The 15,132-nt window shown below is 38.0% G+C and overlaps 1 protein-coding gene across 4 annotated transcripts in view; it reads right to left on the bottom strand.

The window, feature by feature from the left end:
- Positions 1-15,132, bottom strand: part of ACBD6 (acyl-CoA binding domain containing 6) — a 203,217-nt gene that overhangs the window by 63,414 nt on the left and 124,671 nt on the right. The window lies entirely within an intron of this gene.

Here is a 15,132-nt window from a genome sequence, read left to right as displayed (position 1 = left end):
CACGTATCTCGATGGAGCTGTTTCTGCGACCTGTCCCTGTTCCTCCTCGGTGGCCATCAAAGAGCACCTGAGCTTTTACTCTTCAGGGCTGGACACAGTTCCCCCTTGATGATGTCTGACTACAAGGCTCATACCAGTCTCTCCACTTTCTCTCGCATGACCTCTCCCAAAACGTTTTCAGAATCTCATTATGACACCTGATTACATTCTGGCTCCTCATTGTTCTTTTTAGAGAATGAATTTCATGTTGTCTCACTTTTTAAAAAATGCCCCTGACTTATCATCGAGTCAGTTTTTCAGCAGACTGTCCCATAGTCCAGATTTGCCAGCTTACTATCTTCTGATGTCATTTACATCATTATCACATGTATTTTTTTAAACAGGTTTTATTAAATTTGGGTTCAACTTTTTTTTTGGTAAGAATACTTCAAAGATAGTGCTGTGTTTCCTACTGAGACAGGGTCTTGAAAAGCACATGGTATTAATGTTTGAAAAGGTGAGGTGGACTTCTGTGTGAGAGGATAAGGGTGAACATTACAGGCAAAGGAAGAGCATGTGCACACAGATGGACGCAGGTAAGTGTGTGAAGTGTTCAAGGCAGGAATCCATCGACACTGGCTAGAGTAGGTCTTCCATTCCATTCACAGCACTGGGTGCACAGGTTCCATCCCATCCAGTCCTGCTAAACCAGCATGTCTAGGGCTAGAGGCTCAGATATACATTTTTAAAAATAATTGTATTCTTACTTTTGGCTAGCACTACTTGGTTGCTATCCGTGGGCTTTCTCCAGTTGTGGCGAGTAGAGGCTACTCTAGTTGCAGTGCATGGGCCTCTCTTGTTGCGGATCACAGCGGGGCTCAGTAGTTGTGCACAGGCTTAGCAGCTGCAAGGCATGTGGAATCTTCCTGGAGCAGGGATCAAACCCATGTCCCAAATCCATTGGCAGGTGGATTCTTTACCACTGAGCCACCAGGGAAGTATCTTTATCTTTACCAAGTTCCTAAGGAGATTCAGATGCTTTGCTGCTCCTGAAACCCTCTGGTCTGGGGAATAGTGTACATATAAGTAGTCTGCTCTTGGTATGTCAAGCTCATCCCTAGTTCAGGGATTTGGGCATGACTTCTAGCACCTTCTCTCCACTGAAGTCTCTGTTTAACTATTACTTCCCCTCAGTAAAGTTTTACTTGATCACTCTGTTCAAAGTAACCAATCATCTTTCACCTTATTTCTCAGTGCTTATCTGGTGGTCTTATTTACTTGTTCTTGGTATGTTTTCCTCACTAGAATGTATGCTGTCAAAGATTGTGGACCTTGTCTGTCTTGTTCATGGTGGGAATTCCAATGCTCAGGAAGAATCCTGGGTATATGAAAGCTGTGTGCTAAATACTTAGGATGAATGGATAAATTTGACATATTTAGGGAATTCTTTTTAGAACACTCTTACGTAATGTAGATTGTTGTTGTTGTTTAGTTACTAAGTTGTGCCCAACTCTGTGACCCTATGGACTGCATCCCACCAGGTCCCTCTGTCTGCGGGATTTCCCAGGCAAGAATACTGCAGCGGGTTGCCATCTTCTTCTCCAGGGGATCTTCCCGACTCAGGGACTGAACCTCCTGAGTCTCCTGTACTGGCAGTCAGATTCTTTACCACTGAGCCACCTGGGAAGCTGTAGCTAGGAAGCAATAAAATCATCCTTTAAGACTGTCTTCATTAAGATTGAGGTAGTAAATACCTTCTTTGAGAACTTCTCTTTGCATTTTGGATGTTTTGCTTTATGATATCTTATTTCACGTTACTGTTTAAAAGGAAAAATTTGAGATAGCATTTCATAGACGAAAACTGCAACCCTGAATATCTATCTCATCAGTTCAATAATAATTTCCAAATGTACTTAATGGACTATTAAATCAGTAATTAGAAATCAAATCTTGCTATGCTGCAAAAGATGTCAAAATTATGTATGCTCAGACCAAGATACTTTAAAATTAAAATTTTATTTAATTAGCATTCCTCAGAGAAAGATATTCTAAAATTAAAATTTTATTTAATTAGTGTTCCCATAATCTATATTAAAATTTATTTGTACCCAGATGACTTATAAAAATATAGGCAGAGCAGTATAAATACACAGAAAGAGCTCATGGTGGTTAACAAAATTCAGTGTTATCTTTAATACAACAACCAAAAAAACAAAAAACAACCCAATAGAAAAAAGATTTAGGGTTTGAGGAGGAGGGAAAAATATGAATAAAGTGAAAAAACTTTTATATAAGCTATTTTGTGGGGTGTTGGGAAGCATTCTTTCCTTTCAGCCACACTTTTGTGAGTTTAAGTTAATGGATTTCTATTGCACTCCTGTTGTCACTATCGCTGATGCTTTCCTATGGATGAGGCAAATACCTGGTTATTTAAGGAGTAGGATAAATGGGTCAAGACGGCGTTCCCTGTCCCAATGCACCAGGGAGCGTTTGAGAATTCCACCTGACATGAGGACAGCACTGTGCTCTTAAACAATCTGCAGTTTGATCCGATTGTTCCCCAGTGGGGGACGAGGCCACAGCTCACTCAGGAGTCATTGATTGGATTAACAGCCTAATTCCCAACAGATGAATAGAATACTGATGTCTTGTCAGCCCAGATCACAAAAGGAAAACACAATCTGCTTCTACAGCTCAGAGATTTAACCCTCTATTTACCCTGAGGCTAGAATTTCAGTGTTTCATACTGTAATTTCTTCAGAACTCTTTGCCGATAAATATCATGAAGTGGTGGTTTTTTATCACCATCCACATGTTTTTGTCCTCTTTTAGAGTAGTTTTTTAAATCTTTAAAAACACGGAAAGATTTTTTATTTTAGTTTTTACTATCCACATTAGTCCTGCTGCCTAAATTCTTTTCCAGTTTCCTTAAGAAATACTATATAAGCTGTTTCCTCAGGGGAACCCAATAAAAAAGGACACAGCCTCTGGGAAAAAAGATAGCAAAATCCATACATTCAAATATAAGACTATTTTGAGCTGTTTTTCTGGCATAAGCAACTGATTTTATTGAAGGGAATGAATGATTGTATTAAAGGGAATAGAGTCTCAATAAACGTTAGCTTTATTTTATTCCCCTACTACATCTCTACCTTCCATCTATAATTTAATAACTTTTATGTATGGTTGTACAACTAAGAGTCAAATAAAAAGGTCTCAGTGGTATAGGTTTAAAAATAAGACCAAAAGACTTAATTCAAGTCATCTATGAATTAGAATTCTATAATAAATATATACATGTCTTGTATGAGTAGCAAAACGAAGAGTATTCTGGGCAAATTTAATGACAGTTCATTTTGTGTATCTTTCTGCCTATAGCCGGCCCATATAGTAAGAAAGATGATTTTAGTCAGTTGTGAGTAAAAACAATGATGGTAGTGGCAAAGCTTGTCTACTATGCTAGGCAATTTACATATGTCCTCTTATGTAATCTGCCCAACAACCTTATGCAGTAGGTATTAAGTTATCTCATTTCACAAAATGAAGAAACTGAAGCTTAGTTATGTTAAAGAACTTTGAGGTCACAAGAATTGAGGTTTCTGGATCCAAAGCTTATGCTCTTAAACACTACTGGGATTTTATGGGTTTCTCTACATATATTTTTCAGTATCAAGGTATTAAAATTAAGATCCAGCCTTCTCTTAAAATCTGTTATTACTCTTGTAAAAAAAAAACTCTGCATGTACAAATGCTCTCTTTTGGCTCTTCTTTTTCTTTAGGACATTTTTTTTAAATGAATTTCATGATAGCCCCCTAAAATCAGCCACATCAAAAACCAGTAAACTTTTTTTTTTTGCCTGTAGCTTTGGAGTCATAGTCAACTTCTATCCCTTTTCTTTACCTCTTATACTGTCTTTCATCAAGTGAAGTTGATTGAATTCTTCTGTACCGTATCTGATTCTTTCTTTCTCTACAGTAATGGACCTCATCCAGGTCCTAACCTTCTAATCCACTAATCCCTACAAGAGCCTCCCTAATAATTTATCTGGTCTCCCATCTCTTTTGCAAGCATTGTCCTTAGCCTGCCATTCTACTTGAAACTTTGAAGCATATTCTAATTGTCTTCACGTCAGATAAGAATTCCTAACTAAGGATTTCTGTAACTTTTAATATTGTTATGGTTTTAAACACTGTACATAAAGGAAGTTTAGATCAGTTCAAATATGAGAACATATTATATAGAATAGATTGTTTTTATTACTAAGTATTATACTATTACATACTAATCTGATTCTGTATGGTAATATGTTTCCATAATACCTATTATTGAAAAACAATTAAGGGAAAGAGAATACATGTTTTGAAAAGAGACAAGGAAAAAGCTCAACTAACACCAACTGAGACTCATTCATAAAATATGTACAGTGTAAAAGATCTTTATGCTACTCCCACAGATCTTATTTATTTTTCTATATGTATTTCAGACATGCTTTTCTTTTCATCCCTGGTGGCTCAGATGGTAAAGAATAGAAAATAAAAATTTAACACTTATTTTAATAAATTTATACTTAATTTTACAGAACACTTTCATATATACCAACTTTATTAATATTTGAAACTAACAGTCTGAAGTAAGGTATTAGGAGGTATTCACAGCTCCATTTTATAAATAAGGAAATTCAAGCTCAGTAGAGTTAAAATGACTTATCCAAAGTGATCTATTAAGCCAAACAACAGAATTAGGACTTTACATATTCCATTTATATATAAATAAGTTTTGCAATTTTAATGTCTAATTTCCACTTCTTGAGCAACAGCAACAGTTATCATTGAATTTGGATAAAACATTCGCTACTAAATAATCTGTATAAAGATCCTGCCTCCATCCATGAACATGTTGAATGTTCATTCATTTAAGCATCCAAAAATTCAATTGGAAAAAAAAGACAGCCTAACTAAAAATTGTTATCTTTACACTAAAATAAAACAATCTGAAACAAGTAGCTAGAAGATACTAATACAAATATCACGAACACATTCTAAATCAAGACAGGCCCTTTTAGAGATTCCCTAGAAGGTGAAAGATCTTGAGGAGGATGATTCCCAAGAAATCCCTTTCTCCAGTATGGGAAAGAAGGGGCAATAGAGAGCATGAAGAAGCAGAAATGCTTCCTTGCGTATTAGAGACAGAAGCATTTCAATGGTGCCTAGAGACGTGACGCTCCCGTGCCCCAAAGGATAGTTCATAAGCTCTTTTTTTTTTTTTTTAATGATGAATATTTTTCTTTCATATGGTGTGAACTCTTAAATTCAAGGGCTTCCCTGGTAGCTCAGCTGGTAAAGAATATGCCTGCAATGCAGGAGACCCTGGTTCGATTCCTGGGTCGGGAGGATCCCCTGGAGACGGGAAAGGCCACCCACTCCAGTATTCTGGCCTGGAGAATTCCATGGACCGTACAGTCCATGGGGTTGCAAAGAGTCAGACAAGACTGAGAGACTTTCACTCCACTCACTCGCTTAAATTCAAAGGAAATTTTGATAGTCCTCAAGAGCATAAATTTGTGGCAGAAACCTTTGTTCTAGATTTCCAGGTAGGCACATCCACTAACCCATCTTCAAAGTATAAAACTCTGAAAGGTCTACTGTGAGTAATTCCCAGAGGTTTTCACATGCTACAAGTCTACAACTTTAAATTCCTATCCTGTAATATAAAAACAGCATTTTAGCAGATATTTTAAAATAAGTCATATTAACTTTCCTCTCAAACAGTAATGTTAATAATATCAAACAGAAACCAAAATCAACCAAAAAACAAATGAACAAAAAAAAAACCCCAATAATTTTAATAACAAGGAAAATCAAATCAATGGTGTATCCTTTGTGGTAACAGAGGGAGACTTGTCTGATTGTGGAAACCAGGTTAAAGACAAGGGCTTGGACAGTTGTGCCCTGAAACAAGCAGACTGCAGGTTTTATAAATACATACAGAAATAATTAAAATATAAGGGGTTTAGTGGGATTAATCTCCTTTAAATAATCTCTGCCACAAAGCCTGTAAAGACACTGCTGGCACCAGGCCCATGTGAGACCAGCTGTCGAATATCAGAGTGGCAGAGACGAACTGCTCCCACTTCTGCACTGACCCCTCTGTGAGGTCTTCTCTGGACCCTTCATTGCTCTCTGCACCACAGGGAAAGGCCAGCAGAGTAATACCTGTGGCCATGTGGAGCATTCTCATTTGACGTGATTGAGGGGAAAACCCAAAACATAAAAGAAAGTTGGTGCTGGAAAGGAGTCAGGAGATACAGGCTCAGAGGCCTCTAGGGAAATGCAGGAGGGCTCCGGAAAAGTGCTGATTACCTGATTCTATTCATTTAACCCAGGGAAATTTCAAAGTCACCTTTAATTATTTTCAAACTGTGTTTTAAGTAATGTAGATAGTACCCTTACTCCCAAAGGAAGCACAAAGCAGCTGATAACTCTTTAAAAACAGGAGCATTTGTTTTGCTTCAGAGTTAGCCACAAATTCAACAAATATTTTAAGGTGACAGTGCAATGAATTAAACAAGTCAGATAGATTTTGGGGGGGGGGAGGGCTCCTCTACTTCTGTTATATGGTATTTCCATAATTTTAAAAGGAAACCATTAAAAATCCAAACAATAGCTTCTTGAATGACATGAAATCAATGTTATACACCACTGTAAGAACAGATATACATGTATGCATTTTTATACATATTCCTCCACCAGGAGAAAATGAGGCTGAGGGCTGGACTGTCTTCTTTGAAAATGTCTATTTGAGGTTCTTAAGCCTTTCTTTCCAGTTTTGTGTCTATGATGTTCGGACACCAGCAAATCTCTCTGCTATAATTCTTCTTGTCAAAAAGGTGATTTTTTTTTTTTTGTCTATTTACTTCACAGGTACACTTTAAGGACAAATAAATAGTATCTAACTCTTCAGACACTCAAGTAAAAGCTGGCTATTAGATCAATTCTAAGTATTTCAAAGGAAATACTGCTGACACAGCTAGAATGGAATATTCTGGATAACACAATTACCATATTTCTTACACAGAAATGACCAGGTTTCAAGGAATCAGAATATCAAATGTAATTTACTTAAAAAAAATAGAAGGTGCTATGAGTTTTTACATAAAATGGGCAGAAGTTCTTGTTAAAAAGAAAGTTAAATATCAGGATACTATCAACAAAGCTTCATTCTATTATGCAATGGAACATAGAAAACTTACGTTCAGTTTCTACTTTTATTCAACAACATAGAACTCGCACACTTCTTTAATGTCCTGCACTGTCTTATAACGAAAGCTTCATCTTATGTTTTCTCTCCCTTCGGAATGGGTTTTAAAGACTGCCAAAGTGAAGGCCAAATGTCAAATATGTGCCTGTCCACTCAAGACTACTGATGTTCATCAATACATTTTTCACACATCAGAGTGCTCTCAGATGTTAATGACTTTCAGGCTAAATGATTAGATTCAAATTTTGAACCACTGATCCAGAGGTATCTTTTCACAGGTCCCCTAGGTCAGTGGTCCTTCCAGTGTGGGCCCTGGGACAGTGGTATCAGTCAACCTAGGAACTTGTTAAAAGTGCAGATTAGGCTCCACCCTAGACCTACTGAACCAGAAACTCTGGTAGTTGGGCCCAGAAATTTGTTTTAACAAGTGCAGGTGATTCAAATGCTAGCTAACATTGAGGACAACTCCCCTCAGCTAGTATGCTGTGCTGCGGTCAGTCACTTCAGTCTTGTCCGACCCTGCAGTCCTATGGACTGTAGTCTGCCAGGCTCCACCGTCCATGGAGTTCTCCAGGCAAGAATACTAGAGTGGGTTGCCATTTCCTTCTCCAGGGGATCTTCCCAACCCAGGGATCAAACCCGCATCTCTTATAGCTCCTGCATTGGCAGGAGGATTCTTTACCACTAGGGCCACCTTTATTCTCTGTAAATGAGCACCATCTTTTGGACAGCAGTGAACAAATTACATGTTACAAAGTTTACTAAATTATTAAACAACTTATCTTTTCCTTAATTTTTAAATTTAAACATACTTGGCAGGATTTCTTTTCATCTTGTGGGGAAAAGCTGCCCATCAGAGAGACCATTATAATCTGGTACACTGTTTTTATAGTTCTGTAACATAAACTGACATTTATTGGAGCTTCACATAAGATTTTTCCATCAACGGATGTGTTGGAAGAGCAATAACCAAGTGTGCTGTGTTGGGCAAATACCTACACATCAGGATACTTTTCAAAGCCATCAGGCAAAGGGGGTCAGTTGAATTTTTTTTACGGCACAGGCTAATGCTTTAAAAGTGTCTTGATGGAATCAAGGAAATTGGATTGTCCCCCCATTTGCTGGGCTAAAACAAGCCTTTTTTATTTATCCCATTAGAGGAACACAAGAGAAACCTTTTAAATGTCACTAAAAATTTCCATGCATGGCAAAACCCAGTCAAAAGGGTTTTAATTTTCTCTGAGAACTCTTAAGTAATGCAGTATGTCAAGGTTTAATAAATTGTAGGTGGGGATAGTTTTTGTTACAGGCAACAGGCAACTTTATTCTTTTTAAACAGGTGCTTAGACATGCTTTAGGCTTCTCTCTATTGAGAGAGCTTAGGGCACTACCTCAAACAGCAGAAAACTCAACTTCGGTCCAAATAACAGCAACAAAAAGTAACCATGATGGAATCTGTATAATCTGAGACAAATTTTTAGAACACATAAAATGACAATATTTTAAAATGTATTTAAAGTGATGGTTAATCTTTCTATATGTGACATTTTTGTATTGAGCTTCTTGAAAAATTTCTCAAAGAATCTGGCTTTGAACAAAGCTCAAGGAGAACACAGAGATTAGGTATGTAACCTTTTTTCAACAGAAAGAGGTATTGCAAAGCAAAGATTGTATTCCCAATCTGTAACAGGGTAAAACCCCCTAGAATACAACTTCAAAATACTACAGGAACATCTATTCATTAAGACAAGTTGACTTATGTAACATGGATTACACATTTATAGAAATTTATGATATATAAAATATACCTTCTATGACCTTATGTTTATTTTGGTGTATTTGCTGATTAGATATCATTATACATTGAGATTTTCTTGGTTGATTTCTTTCCATCTTCAACAAAATATTAAAAGTGCTTCCAATCATAATATAGAAGGAATGCCAGAATGGAGGAGTTATGATGGGGAGGAGGAGGTATCACTTAATCTATAAGGAAGAATGGTTCCTTTCTGAATCTCACTTTATTAGAAATATTGTTAACCATATTCAAATGAGAATCATACAGCTTACTCTGTTCCCTAGCTCCCCAGATGAAGAAGAAGGAGGAATCATGCCAAAGAGAAAAGATATCTAATATTTCAAAATAGAGCACTTAATAATTAAATTATGTCAAGTATTCCTCTTTATTACCTGCTTTTAAACAATAATTTTAGCTCACATCAGGGTCAGATGGCATGGAGTCCAACAACAAAGTAGTTCTGTAGGGGAGCCCAGCAGGCTTTACTAACCGTTCTGTTTCAAGTCTGCCCCGTGACCAGCTATACCCATGACTACAAGTACTAAAGCGGGAGGCTTAGTGAAGTACCAGCTGACAAAAGAAGAATGTGTAGTCGACTGGGAAAAAGAAAACTTACCCTTTTGTCATGTCTAATCAGCTATTTCTATACTTTTGATAAATATGCTTTAATTATTCATTAAAATTTGTACTTAAAAGCTAGTATTCTCTTTAATGGAAACTCCAGCTTTATTACCTAAGTTCCTAACAACTTAATGTATTATTCTATCCTTTATATACAGCTTTTCTTTTTTTAGGTGTTAGCAATAACTCAGAAGCTTTAAATGAAATTCTGTGTTATGCCTTGAAAGTTGAGTCACTGAAAATCTCCCAAGTCTGTCAACATTCATAAAAGAACCATCAATTATCAAAAGACAGACTAAACAAGCAACTGAACAACTGAAAATGGCAGTAAAGGAATGTATTAAGATTATATAATGAATATTTAATAATTAAAAGATCCTGTCATTGGCTTAACTTTACTGTTGCTTTCATAGGAAGACCTTTGCTAATCCCAAACCCTGACATTCATGTGAATAGCAAAGTTGAGAAAATTTAGTTTTGTTTCCTTTGCTAGAATACAGGAATTCTTAATTCTGGATTCTTAGAGTCCCAGAACATCTAAGGAAGGGCTTCAGCAAATGTATGAACCTATTAAAATTGTTAGTGAAAATTCTACATCCATACCCTTTCTCTCTGGTGTTTATAGCTTTCCTCATATTCTTCCTATAAAAATTAAAGACCCCTGTTGTAGGGTAGCAGTATACATTAAAAGACTGGCCATGAATTGGCAATTGCTGAAACTGGATGAGTATACGGAAGTTTGTTATACTATTCTACCTAATTTTGCACATCATTTTAAATTTTTGTGATTATTAAAAAAAAAAAAAAACTGCTGTGAAAGAAACTCTGTGCATACAAATCCGTTCTTGATAAAGGGCTGTGGTAAATCTAAGCAAACCACTAAAATAAGCGATAATTCTATCTTTCCTTACACCTAGGTTGGGAAGATCCCCTGGAGAAGGGAAAGGCTACCCACTCCAGTATTCTGGCCTGGAGAATTCCATGGACTGTGTAGTCCCTGGGGTTGCAAAGAGTCGGACAAGACTGAGTGACTTTCACTTTCATTACATCATAAAGTAAGTCAAATGAAGGTAAAGGATTTGGAGTTTTATAAAACATAAGTGTGAAAATCTTTTATGGCAAAACTTTCAATGATGCAAGTTACTTTACTTTTGAAATCATTATTCTGTTTCACAAAATGTCAAAATGTGACACAAAATCACAACAAATGAGACAGAAAGGGTAACTGGTAAAGCAAAGATTGCAAAGACAAAGGAGGTGGTGGTTTGGTGCTTGCAGGGGAGGGGGGAAACTGAAAGGAATAAAGTGGTGGGCTTAATCAAATCACTTTGAAAAGCTGCAGCCTCTCCGAGTTAACCTTGCCAATCAGAGGAAGCAGGAGTGGAAGCATGTTTGCGCACATTAAACTTAGCCTGTGTCCTTGAACCTGTGGTGCACTGCCTCCTCTCAAGCAGCCTGGGAAGACTTCGTAATGCTCACCCTTAGAGAGAACCTTGAATTCCATTAGAAAGCTCCACAGGAAGGAGAAACCCTCAAGTGGCAGCTTGAACCACAGAGAGAGCTCATACCCTTTACTAATATTAGAAGTGAGCTCATGGGATTATGTCTGCAAGTCCTGGAAAATTAAAAGGTATGAACACACTGACAAATGCCATTATATCAATAAGATATCTTTAAGTCTTCTTTCCTTTTTTTCTTAAAGATATGGCAAATATTTAAAATGATACCATAAAGACTGTTTACTAAGTCTACAATTAAATTCTATAATTGGTCTGGTTATAGTCATTACGATTATAATATTTACCTCTGTATTATGCTTTGCTATAAAATCATTCACCCATGTGATGACCTAGTAAATTTTATATACAAACCATAATTTTAAATAAAAGGAAATATGAAGGTAGATACTACCTTGTCTTTCACATCACATCTGTTACTACAGTTCTACTGTTCTGTGTAATGAAAAAGTATCTTATACAATGTACAGTTTTAGTACTACATGTAGGCAGGCTCAGACTCAAGCTGTAGGAGAAATTTCTAATAATGAAAACTTTCCAAAATGGAATAGACTACTTTGTGAAGTGAACAGAAATGTTCAAACCAAGGCTAGCTGGCTTAACTACTTTCTGGAAATTGAACAGAGAAAATTACTGCAGTAGGTGGGAAGTTGAACCAGATGATCCTAAAATTTCCTTTCTACCTTTACGATTTTACAATTATGGTTTATTCAAGGTAACAAAATCAGTGGCAGAATAGAAACTAGAATCTAGGTAACTTGACTCAAATCTAGTTCTTCTAAACACAAGGTTATAGACTCCCTCAAATGTCCTCAGGCAGTAAATAGAGTGAGGTTAATTGGGTCAGGGAAGCAATAGTGGGGGCTTCCCAGGTGGCACAGTGATAACCTGCCTGCCAATGCAGGAGACACAGGAGACATGCGTTTGATCCCTGGGTCAGGAAGATCCCCTGGAGAAGGAAATGGCAACCTACTCCAGCAATTTTGCCTGGGAAATCCCATGGACAGAGGAGCCTGGCAGGCTATAGTCCATGAAGTTGCAGTGTCAGACACGAATGAGCATAGCACATTCATACAAGCAATAGTGGGTTGATGGGAGTCAGAGAGCTCAAGGCCTGTCAACAGAGGGCAGCAGCCACTTAGCTCCAGTGATTGCTGACCTATGGGAACTTGCCCAGCATTACCAAAATTCCATGGACAGAGAAGCCTGGAGGGCTACAGTCCAAAGGGTCGCAAAAAGTCAGACATGACTGAGCATGCACACGCCATATTTTCAGATTTTTCAAGAGAATCCTAATAGCTACACTTTTAGGTGAAATTAATTGGCAACAGTTATAAACTGTTGTAACACTGTAGGTGCCAAACGAAAATAGATATTTGGGCTGCATATGACCCTTGCCGGTTTGTGACTATGAGACTTTCCACAAAAACTCCATTTCCAAACTGTTGATTTTGTAAACTCTTCTCTACATTCTTCAAATTTATCAACATCCTTTGTGAAAAACGAATGTCTAAATTTTACATTTTATATTAACTATAGTCCTCTATGGATATAATGATATTTTGCTCTGGTTACTACAGTGGTGGTTACTACAAATGTTGGCTGTTGTAAGATCAACTCTACATTGCTGTCTCATTGTTCACCAGATGTCCACAATAACTCAAATTTTCTGCAGATAATATTTCTGTATAATCAATCTCTAAACCTGAGCATATGAATTAGCCTATAAATATTATATAGCACTTAATTTATAGAAAAATCACCGTTCATTAAGAGTCACTTTTCCCCCTGAATTCTTATTCCCATCTTTTAGGCATTATTAACCACTCTGTGAGATCAAACCAGTTAATCTTATAGGAAATCAACCCTGAATATTCATTGGAAAGACTGAGGCTGAAGCTCCAATACTTTGGCCACCTGATGCGAAGAGCTAACTCATAGGAAAAGACCCTGATGCTGGGAAAGACTGAAGGCAGGAGGAGAAGGGGATGACAGAGGATGAAATGGTTGGATGGTATGACCAATACAACAGATATGAGTTTGAGCAAACTCTCGGAGATGGTGAAGGATAGGGAAGCCTGGCGTGGTGCAGTCCATGGGGTTGCAAAGAGTCAGACACAACTTAGCAACCAAACAACATGAGTGTATCAGTTTGATCATTAAAACGGCAAGATTACCATTTCCAGACTTTATTCTGTTGACTCGGAAGAATTTTGTTAATTTGTGTAACACCTTCACCCTTAATTCATCCTCATGACATTTAGAAGAAAATTTTACACTCAGCAACATTAAGTACAGTGAGATGTATTTTATACAGACAGAGACAAGACAGCGGAGTAGATGTGAGCTCAACTCTTGTGAAAACATCAAAATCACAACTAATTGCTGAACAATTGACCAAAAAATGCTGGAACCTACCGGAAAAGATATTCTACATCCAGAGCCAGAGAAGAAGCCACAACGAGATGGTAGGAGGGGCACAATCAGGATAAAATCAAATCCCAAATCCAGTTTGTGGGTGACCCACAAACTGGAAAATAATTATACCACAGTAGTTCTCCCACTGGAGGGAAGTTCTGAGTCCACATCAGGTTCCCCAGCCTGGGGGTCTGGCAATGGGAAGAAGAGCTCCTAAAGAATTTGGATTTGAAGCCAAGTGGGGTTTGACTGCAGGAACTCCACAGGACTGGGAAAAGAGAAATTTCACTCTTGGAGGGTACACACAAGGGGAAAGAGCAGCACCCTCGTAAAAGCCTAGGCTAGACCTACCTGCTGGTATTTACGGATCTCCCGTGGAGACAGAGGACGGCAGTGGCTCACTGCAGGGACAAAGACACTGGCAGTGGAATTTTGGGGACTTACATTGGTGTAAGCCCTCTTGGGGGCTGCCGTTTTCTTATCAAGACCTGACCCTACCCAGCAGCTTGTAGGCTCCAGTGCTGGGATGCCTTAGGCCAAACAACCAACAGGGCAGGAAAACAGCCCTGCCATCAGCAGATAGGCTGCTTAATGTCTTCCTGAGCTCACAGCTGCCTGCTGAACACACTCCCTTACAAAGCACTGCCCACCAGAGGGGTAAGACCCTTTCCCTTCCAGGAGGTCTGCACAAGTCTCTCAGACAGTATCATCCACCTGGAGGCAGACAGCAGAACCAAAAACTACAGCCCTGCAGCCCATGGAACACAAACCACAATCATAGAAAGTCCGACAAAAATGAGACAGCAGAAGAATATATCCCAGAGGAAGGAACAAGATAAAGCCCCAGAAGAACAACTAGTGAAGTGAAGGGGGAGATAGGCAATATACACCAGAAAGACCCTAACAAGGACCTACTATACAGCACAGGGAACTCTGCTCAATATTCAGTAATAACCTAAATGGGAAAACTGTGTGAAAAAGAATACATAAATGTATATGTATAACTGAATCATTTTGCTGTACACCTGAAACTAACATACTGTTAATCAGCTATACCCCAATATAAAATAAAAATTAAAAAAAGGAAAGAGTAAAATAGTGAGGTTCATAAAGAAAAACAGCATAGCAATAAGGAGAGACTTGGGCAACAATATGATAAAAATATACTATGCTGCTGCTAAGTTGCTTCAGTCGTGTCCGACTCTGTGCGACCCCAGAGATGGCAGCCCACCAGGCTCCCCCATCCCTGGGATTCTCCAGGCAAGAACACTGGAGTGGGCTGCCATTTCCTTCTCCTATGCATGAAAGTGAAAAGTGAAAGGGAAGTCGCTCAGTCGTGTCCGACTCTTAGCGACCCCATGGACTGCAGCCTACAAGGCTCCTCTGTCCATGGGATTTTTCCATAAAGGCACACTAATTTAAAAAGTGTGTTTTATATATATAGACCAATGATTAAAGTGACAAATGTGAATCTGTCCTAAATACAGGTCAAGATAAACTCCAAATGGATTAGGGATTTAAATGTAATATAAAATGAAACT

Source organism: Bos mutus, chromosome 16 (genome assembly GCF_027580195.1).
Source record: "Bos mutus isolate GX-2022 chromosome 16, NWIPB_WYAK_1.1, whole genome shotgun sequence".
Taxonomy (NCBI): Eukaryota; Metazoa; Chordata; class Mammalia; order Artiodactyla; family Bovidae; genus Bos; species Bos mutus.
This window is presented reverse-complemented; position numbering and strand designations above follow the sequence as displayed.